The sequence below is a fragment of the Cannabis sativa genome, chromosome 9 (assembly GCF_029168945.1).
Source record: "Cannabis sativa cultivar Pink pepper isolate KNU-18-1 chromosome 9, ASM2916894v1, whole genome shotgun sequence".
NCBI classification, from domain to species: Eukaryota; Viridiplantae; Streptophyta; class Magnoliopsida; order Rosales; family Cannabaceae; genus Cannabis; species Cannabis sativa.
Window position 1 is genome coordinate 59,532,681 of NC_083609.1, and position 10,720 is coordinate 59,543,400.

Sequence of the window (10,720 nt, forward strand, 5' to 3'; positions counted from 1 at the left end):
CGAATTAGGATAATTACTCAATTAAAGCCCAATATGAAAGTCTATTAGAGTTTTATAGATTATTTAGTGGGTTTAATCTATTGTATGAAGTGCATTAAATAACATTATAATGGAATTAATGTTAAAAAAATTCGTAGGTTTGGATAAATTCGCAGGATTAAAAACTGTTTTACTAAAATGATCATATCTAGAGTTTTAGAGCTCCGATTGAGGTGATTCCAGTGGCGTTGGAAAGATAATTCAAATATCTATAACTTTTGTAGAAATAGTTATATCATAATTCGGAATTTTTCTAGGTGAAAACTGAGCCTAAAGTTACGAAATAAAGGGCTTACTTTTAAAATTTAAAAATTTAGATATTTGTTGATTTAATAATATTTTAGCATTTTATTATATATTATTATTTTTAGTTAACCTAAACCTATCAGAATACGATATCTCATAATCTTTTTATCAAACCCTAAACTATCATAGTTTTATTTTTCCTCTCCAAACCAATTAGTCAAAGCCTCATTCTTCTTCATGTTTGCTCCTCTCAAACCTTCCACAATTCTTCTTATTTTCTACCTTCATTCTTAAAGTTTTGGATTTATAATCAAGGCTTGCGGGCTTGAGACATCGAATAGAAATATGTGAAGAGGTATGAAATATTTTCTTGCTCAATAATGCTAAATGTTATCTAGGGTTCGGATCTATTATATTTTTTCGTTTTCAGAAAAATAAGTTTCAGTAAAGTGACGATATCTCTCTTAATATTGATCCGTTTTTAGAGATTTTTATATCGTTGGAAAGCTTATTCGATTTCCCATAAGTTTTATGAAGAAACTTTTTGTTAATTCGAAGTCATACTATGTCAAAAAGTTAGTTTTATTCAATATCATGTGATTCGTTTCTTGAATCTTGTTCTTGCAAAACTGTTTTGGTAAAATTGTAATATCTCTTTGAATATAATTCCAATTTCAAAGATTTTGGTATCATTGGAAAGGGAATTTAATTTCCTAAAACTTTGATGAAGATGTTATCTTCTAGTTCTGAACCATTCAATGTCAAAAGTTTATATTTTTGCTAAGTCGTGTAATTCGTTACTCCATATTTCTTCTCAGAAACAGTTTCAGTAAAACAATCATAACTCTCTCAGTTTTAATCCATTTTTAATGATATTTATATCATTGGAAAGATAATGAAATTTTCTATAATTTTTATGAAGACAACTTTCACTGAATTAGTATATTTGTTGGTCAAAAATAGTGATCTTTCTGCTGTACTGTAAGAGTACGAATTTTAATGTTAGGGCCTTGAACCATGTGTTGTTATAGGTAGTAGTGACGAGATAACAAGTCTTAAGCAGTGGGATTTGAGGATCTTGTCCTCAACAAGAAAATTCATTGAGGTTCTTGGAGTAGCAAGAAGGTGTTCTTAATAACTGAGGTAAGAAGAGTGGACATCTGTGCACAGGGTGTATGTTGAAACATACAACTGTATTATGGGTTTGTATTTACATGTTTTATTCTATGGTAGATTGTTGTTTTATGCTAATGTTATTAGTGTGTGATAGTGATAAGGCTTTCGACTGTTTGTGTGAGGATAGCACTTATTGGATAGGTTTTCTGCTGCTGGTGTGAGCATAGCACTGCAGGATATATTTTTGGCTGCTTGTATGGGTTTACTTGCAGGTTATCCTTTCATGGGTGAGTACAACTTGTGAAAAGGGATTGCCCTATTGGATGCCGAGTGTGAGAACAACACAAGGCAGGGCAAGTTACACTTCATGTCTGATCAACATGAGTGGGAGTAGATTATCGTATGTGAGGACAATGTGCGATAAAATACTATGTGTTATATGTGTGAGTATAGCATGCATTAAGATTACATTGTGATATGATGTTATATTGTATTTGAGAATAGTATGTGATATGATATGTTGGTATATGTATGCAAGTATGGTATGAATTGATTTGATGTTGTGATATTGTTATACTTATGACTATGTTATCTGGTTGGGGGGTTATGTCCTACATAGCTCTTCTTACTGGGCGTTAGCTCACGGGTACTCTGTGTGCAGGTAAAGGCAAAACTATATAGTGAGGGTGGCGAGCTCGAGGCGTGGATTACATGTTAGGGGATTGTCACGATGTTTTGGTTTAAAATATTTTATTAAAGATTATGATTCAAATAGTTTTTGTAAAGCTTTATATTTTAAGGTTATGAATAAATAAATGTTTTGTTTTAAAAATAATGAGATCTCATGCTTAGTTATTTTTTATTAAAGAATTCTTTTATTGTCTTTATCTTAAATGGTTTTAAACGGACTAGCTAGTGTGACGTCTCGGGAAATCGGGGCGTTATAATGCTTCTACCAATGTCGATTGTGAAACTAATTCATTTGTAAAATCATCATCTTCGGGCAAGTATGTCAATTTCAATCAGGTTTGCATTTGACCCATATTTTTTTTTCAAAACTCTGCTACTTCCTTCACGCGATGAAACTTTATATGATTATTTTGGATGTTGTTTTTGATTAATATTAATATATATAATCAGAACTCAAATGAATTTGCTGTGGGACCAACCTACAATAAAAGAATAACAAGACCTCGTAGGGGTAAGGGACACTTTCAATTTATAATTAAAATCAATATGTTATGTGAGTTGGAATTTGATACCTAATTATTTTTTTTACAATAAAAAAGGTCTCCATCTTCATTCCTCAACTCGATTTCGTCAATTGCTAAAAGAGGTGCCATCTGAAGCATTTTCTCTACCATCCGTCCCTCGATGCAAATATTGCAAAGCAAAGTGTTTCATTTATGAAACAACAGGCTTTTGTTGTGCCGATGGAAAAATTTATCTCGCAACAAACGATGTGCCGAGTGAACTTTATGAATTATTTACTTCCAGTAGCGAAGAATCTACACATTTTCGAACATACATTCGAACTTACAACAATAAATCTGCTTTTACATCAATGGGAGTTACTTACGATAAATCGATGTGTCGAAGGAACAAAGGAATATATACTTTCCGAAGCCAAGGGCAAATCTGTCACACAATCAATAATTTACTACCATTTGATGGACGTCCCTCTAATCTGCAACTATATTTTTACGACACCGAGAATGAATTGGAGAACCGACTTAATGATTCAAAATGCAGACTGGATCCATCTGTTACAACTCAACTTATGAATATCCTTCGAATCAATCCGTATTCTATATTCTTTCGTTCACTTGGAGATTTGCCAGATTTGGAAACACAAATAATTTAAGTAAGAGAAGATGCTGGGCTAGATCAGCGTGTATTCAATGCTCCTACATCCTCACAACATAATTGGAACATTAATTTTTAGTTTATTTTTGGATTAATTTAAGAACATATTTAAATCATCAAGCTTTTTTAAACACTAATATATTGCATTTGGTATTCACTTTTAATTGACAACATTATAAACTATAATATTTAGATACACATAATAATAATTTCAACCTAATAACTAATAATATTTTTTCTTTAATTTAATCGTATCACTTTCAAGTAACACTAAAAAATCTAGCATAAAATTTAGTATACGTGCCTCGCACGTAGCTTTTTGCTAGCCTATATATATATTTATATAAATAAAAGAATGTATTATAGAGATTATGTGGCATTCTATATTTCATTCTATCTATCTTTTCTATTTTGTGATAATTTCATATTTTTATTTACTTTATATTCATAAAAATACATAATTACATATACTAATAAATGATACTATTTATTCAAGAATTCATGCACACACAGTCTAAATTGGAGAGTTTTTCGGCAAACCTCAGGCAATAGTATAGACAATAAACTTGAGGATAAGATATTACCGAAGGAGAAGATTATTGTATTGATCTTCTTGATTGATGCCAAAGTTTTTCTCATTCCCACGTCAACGTCTTCTTCTGTGAGGGATTCAAGAGCAGTCGTTTGAAAGTGGTTCGGTTCGACTCAACGACGTCCTCCATTTCAAATTTTTGTTTTCATTTATTAATTTACTATGCTGAGATAATAGGCATTAAAGAAGCATTGAGTTGGATTACAACTCATTCGTGAGATAGAGTCATGTTGGAAACAGATAGCTTGGTGTGTGTCCAAGCGATTCAGAGCGGTATTTTATGCCTTCACAATTTGTGTTCAGTAAAACGATCTGCAAATAAGTTGGCTCATTGCTTGGCAAGAGACTCTTGTTTCTCTACAGGTCGTGTGCTTCAGTTGGAGGACTGTTCCTTAGAAGTGCGTTCTATTATTTTGAACGAAATTATTAATTAACAGATCATATGATTTTTATTCAATAAATAAATAAATGATACTATTTACTAATTAATTTAAATAACATTAAATTTTAAGTTATCATTATTAACTAAGGCAAAAAAAAAAAAAAATCAAAATTTGTCATTTTTATGTGTTTTCGTGTTCCTTTATCTTTGTATAATATATTTACACATACCATAAACATAATGACTCAATATATTTTTTTCATAATTTTTCCATATAACAACACAGTTAATTAAATTTTTTTTAATATATATTTACATCTATAAATAACATGAAAATACATCATTTCTCCAAGAAACAACATAATTTTAAGTGATATACTACATCTTTTACTATAAATACTTTCTTGTCATATTTTATCTAAAAAAAATACTCATATATGCATGTTGAAAAAAATACACTACACGTAACAAAATAAAAAAAAAATTAAGGTAATGTGTTACATATTTTTTTTAATCTATTTTCACTTTTTTAGTGTTTCATATTTTATTTTTTTTAAAAAAAAAATATTTATACGCATGCACATATGCATTAATCAACCATTTTACAAATTTTAAAATGTAATGAGCATAACCAAACTAATATACACACATACCTAGTTATGGTTTAATTACAAGCGATTCTAACCGTTTCACTTTTTATTTATTTAGTATAATCTTTAGGCTTCCAATTATATTGTATGTATATATTTTAAAGTTATAATAATAAACATGTAGTTATTATATATAATAATAACAATAGTAATTATAATGATTACAATGTATATCTATTATCTATATATAGGAACATATTAGAAAAGTGGCACTCTACATTTCATCTCATCAACCTTTTTATTTTTTCAAAATTCTATATTTTCATTTATTTTGTATTTATAAAAAATTATTATAATTAGTAATAATAAATATTCAATTACAACCTTTCAACTTATTTTAATATAATTAGTGATAATATTTAACTACACCCTTTCAACATATTCATAATTTTAACACCTTTCAATTTATTCATAATTTTACAACCTTTCAACTTATTAAAAACTCTTTTATTTATTGCATGTTTATCACTATATATAGAAAAACCGCATATTAACAATTCAAAACCGCAAACTGCACCGCACCACACGGTTTAGGAAAAATTATAACCGCGACCGCACCGCAAAGAATTTCAAACTGCATATTTTTTGCGGTGAGGGCGGTTTGAACGGTTTGAGTGGTTTGATAAACACCCCTATAACCACCCAAACTAAACCGAGATAACCCGACAAAAAATACAAACCGAAAAATCAGACAAAAATATAACCCGCCCAATCTTTATATTAAGCGAGTTGAAAATAATACCAACCCGCCCAATCAACCCGAACTAACCTGACCAACCCAATTAAAAGAATTTTTTTATGTATATTTATATGTTTTTATTAAATATATTTGTATATATCATATAATTTATACGACTATTTAAAAAATATAAAGTTGAAACTAATATGATTTTTTATGATAGTTGATTTAAAATTTAAATTCAATCTATATGGGTCTCTCTATTTTTTTATATGAGTCGAACTCGAGTTTCACTTTTTCACTATTTATTTTTACAATTAATTGGTTAATCAATAAATTATATATATTTTTTTAATTTTTATTATTTTTATATAATTTTTCAACAATATTTGTTGTTGCTTACCCAATTTTAACGACAATGACGTGTCAAGAGTAGCAACACGCGACACGAAAATACCGAGACTGAATTAATGAAGAATATGTAAAGTCATGACCGTTGGGGTGACCGTTAATCATGAAGGGTGGTCATGACCGTTAGAATGGAAGTCAGACGGTCACCTTTATCCCTAGCTTGAGTAAGGTGGGCTCTCCAAGAAGGAAAAATGATGGACTAATACCTTCATAAGTGGGATGAACAATCACCACACACCTACATGCCAAGTTAGTCTAGGGGTAGATGACACTACCCCCACCATAGACATAAGGACATTCTCAAAGGTAGATGAGGACATCCACACAATACTATGACTACCCACAACATACAAGGGGTTTCGGGGGGTCACCCCGAGATGACAATTGACGCCCCCCTCAGGTTGGGTCTCGGGGGTGTCGTCCCCAAGTACTAGCTTCTATCCCTAAAGGTGGTCAACGACCATGTCACACCTTTGGGAGACCCTCATCGTCAATGACTAGTTCAAATGTTCAAATCCCACAATAAGCTCAAATATTGTTATAAACCCACGAAAATAACGGGATATTATAAAAAAAAAAAGCAAACTTCAACTACCTCCGAAAATTAAGGAGACGGTTAAGATAGCTCCGCGTTGGTTGTGTCTCCTGAAGCGAAAAGCACCGACCTTTTTTCCTATATAAGGGGTCAACCCATGGCTTGGGAAAGGGATCCGCGATTTTGAGCACTTAGAGAAAAAACACTCTTTTATTTTTTTGCATTCAAGAGCCTATTCTTGACTTTTACAACTCTGATTAATAAAACACAAGGGAAATTGGCTATTACCGACATCTAGGGCTGAACCTCTTTAAATTCTGACATCTTTCTTTACATTTATTGCAAATTCCAGTGTCATTGATTACATTTATTGTTACGATTTTGATTCAAATCTCATTTATTACGACTCCGCGTTGGTTGACTAAAAATTTAGTCAATATTTTAGTGTTTTAATAGAGAGTGACCCACGTCTCTTGGTAATGGTAGTGCAACTACAACTCACGCTACTGCCTAGACTACTGCTGGTCACGGGTCAGTTGGCCAAACTAATGCTGGTGGGCAAACAATGGCTGGGTGTACCACCAATGCCACCACCGCTTGAGGCGGCGTAACTTACAGTGCCACCGAAAGGGGCAATATATACCGAAAACTTTGTCCCATAATGCATTAAAACATTAGACTTTTTTATAGCTACAAAAAAATTTAGGTATTTAAATATTGTAATTAACCAACTTTAATTATTCACATATTTATTTTTCGTACAATCTACCGAAAATAAAACTACAAATTTAGGCAGCGTAGAGTCTTTTATAATTTTAAATTTTTAAGGTTCCATTTTTTTGTTTGAAGTCTTCTGGTACATGGTTCTTCTCTCTAATATTTTGAAGTGACTTAGTCCCACATGGATTGTGAATGAATTTTGAGATTCACTAAACCAAATATAACGTGGCCATGTTTTCAACAACAGATAAATTAAAGATTCCTCTATTATCGGGTTCTGCGAGAGAAGTGCTTAAATTACTCAGGTAATTAGTATTTATTTATTTCTATTTCAATTTATATTATAATAATATCATTATTCGTGTGTATTTTTCTTAATATTTATTTATTTGTTTGTTTAATTATTATGGTTTATATCAATATTAGTTTAACATTTTATATTTATGTTTGGGCATATAAATAAGTAGAGAAAAACAAGTTAAAATCTGTATAATAAGTACTATAGTATTGAATTACCTTATATATTAAAATATTATTTATTAGTAATTATTATTTTTTAACTTAATTTTCTTTTTGATCAAGAAAAGGGACTGATGTTGACCCTTTATCTCACCAATGTTGGCCAAGCCAAGACCTACGAGGTAGACGGCGGCACCAGATTCAGTTCGAATCACTCACTCGTAGACTCAATTTTCTTACTAAACAAACAGTACTGGTAAGAAAATAGTTTGCCAATTTTCTTTCTCATCTTTCTGAATAATCTATATTGATGCATGCAAAATCTGTGCAGTGTTAATCGATCTCTTGTTTCATGTTTTGAGAAATATTTCATACGTAATGTATTTGCAAAGTTTTCTTAAACATAAATAATATTTCATATTCCTCACCTGCTTTGAGGTCAAGCAGGTACAAATCGAGACATACATTAATGCAAAAGTAGCGATAAATTTATGAGCATTGCTACTCTATATAAGTCCTTCTCAATAATTGGTTAACGATATTTGTTAAAGTACTTTATTAAGTTTTATAAAATTCAATACTAACCAATAACTTAAAGAAAACAGTTTTTAAAAACATCTCTAACCAATGGAGAGATCCTAAAAGCAATACTCTTATTTATACACTCTTCTTATAATAACGAAGAGTACTATTACAGAAACAAATACTGATCTAACACCAATTTTACTGAAACAGAATTGGTGTTATACGAGGCTCTTACTGATCATACATAATCACTGTTGTTGTGCTCTACGAACGCGGGAACGGTTATGGTTAGGCCCATCAGTGCAAGCTGGAGGACCTCCCCATGTCTGCCCTGTAATCTCATTATCTGCCTGCGAAGATGCCACACTCGTAGCCACTGTCGGAGCAGCCGAAGGAGTTGCTGGTGATGCCGAGCATCCTTTACAACAATTTCCCATATTAGATAGAATCTATATATATATATATATACGTAAAGAAATAAGAAGTCTTTGTGTACTCTTTGAGTGCACAAAGCAAATATATGTACGTGTATGATTTTAGATATGAAAGAAATTCCTTGGTGTGGACCTTTATATAGGGGTCTAGACTCTAGCGCGGGGATTGGTGGGGGCAGGTTTGGGCCCACACGCCTAAGGCCCCAATCTGTTTCGAAAATTTCTGAAAGAAATAATTTGATTTTTTTTTGTTTTGGATTTTTTCATTGAGATTATATAAATAACAAGTTGAAATTATATAAATAACAACATAATTAAATATTGAGATTTAGTACTAATCAATGAATAAATGTAGGTGCGTGCTTATACGGAGATCAAATTTATTCCTTTTTTCTTTCTCATGCACGAAATTAAGCTGATTAATATTATTATATGCATACCTGTTGGCTGAAGAGAGAGAAACCGCCCTTCCTTCCCACCCGGACAGAACCAGAAAGAGAGAGAGCATTGTGAGAAACAAAAGTTTTCTATAACAGCATTTTACACAACAATTTCTGATTAATTTTTTTAAAAATAATTATAAAATACTTTAGAATTTTCTGTGAAAAATAATAGAATATAAACATTTCTAAAAAAACTTTCATATAGAGGTTTCTAATTATGCATGCTTGAGATATATGTAGAAATGTATGGATAAAATTCTTAAACTAAAAAGATTTAAAGAAAATAATTCTAGCCTAAAATACTTGAAGGTTAGTAACTATAAATACCCATCAAAAGTTCCAAATAATAACTAATACCAAAAATTTAAAGTTATATTAATCTTTCAATAAGAGGTTATTATTTTACATAACTAATTTTATATACTAAATGAATAATTATTTATCAACATTACTACTTTATTATATTACCACAACAAATAATTAATCATATATTTACATAATTTAAATAAAACCAATAATATAAATTTATTCTAAAACTATCGGAAAGCTACAATGAATAATGCTTGTGGTTAAACAAAATATTTTTGGGATTTATTGAATTCACTTATAAGAATAAAAATATTAAAATTCCTAAACAACTCACCAACATCAATTAGACGCACTAAAAGATCAATTTTCACCTTTGACTTTAATTTGCATAGACACAAAAATGACACGCGCACGTACAACACACCACTTATCAATATTTTTTCCCTTTATTTCTTGAATTATTTTTATATTATATATTTTATGATTCCTAATATTGTATTAACGTGACATGTTGGGAGTGATTATTTATATTATTTATTAAATTAAATTGGGTAAATTTTAATATTAATTTGTATTAATAATAATATACTATTTCGTATAATGCTTGACATTTTACAATGTCCCTTAACATTTTGATAAAAAATATAGAAAAGAGATATTTTATCAACTCTTGACAGGAGAGAGGGAGGAGCAGAGGTCTAGGGTCGGCATGAGGAGAAGGGAAGTGGGGTGGGGATCATGTCTTGTGCATAAATAAGTTTGTGTTGTCCCCGACTGATTTTATATTTTGAAAAGTCTGCAATAATATAAGTTGTGTCGTACTGGCCCATAAAAAGATCTAGGCCATACGTACTTTTCTTTTGATAAATATATCCGTACTTTTTTATATAATTTTTTAACAATATTTGTAGCATTATTCTTTAAACCCTCAACTAATTACATTTGGTTTGTTAGTTGTTTATTAACTAAATCAACTATAAAATATGACAGTAAATATATATATTGAATTCATTGACCTATATAAAGAGGACTAATTATCTCATTGTTTTCTAATTTTCCGACGGTCAAGTAGCTAACAAGTTAATTATTTGGATTAACCTTGCTTTTTTGTGGATTTTAGTTGACTGCCCCTGAAAAGAAAAACAATTATAAAAAAAAATATGATTTTTTCTTGTTATTGTACTTTCACGGATTGTAATCCGTGATGTACGGCAGCTGTCAGATGAGGGAGTTATTTGATCTGACGGCTGAGATTGATCTAAGGGTCATTAGGATTAAAAAGTAAAAACGTACCCTGACACTCATTTAATGTAC

The 10,720-nt window shown here is 30.6% G+C and overlaps 1 long non-coding RNA gene across 2 annotated transcripts; it reads left to right on the forward strand.

Moving 5' to 3' along the window:
- The first annotated feature begins 7,494 nt into the window (after nucleotides 1-7,494).
- On the forward strand, nucleotides 7,495-8,820 carry LOC133030821 (uncharacterized). 2 transcript variants are annotated; one of them, XR_009684359.1, is made up of 3 exons: nucleotides 7,495-7,541; nucleotides 7,824-7,951; nucleotides 8,431-8,820. It is a non-coding gene; the product is annotated as an uncharacterized LOC133030821 (long non-coding RNA). The 2 variants fall into 2 exon arrangements; XR_009684360.1 differs by having other exon boundaries at nucleotides 7,498-7,541; nucleotides 7,819-7,951.
- Nucleotides 8,821-10,720: the final 1,900 nt, after the last annotated feature.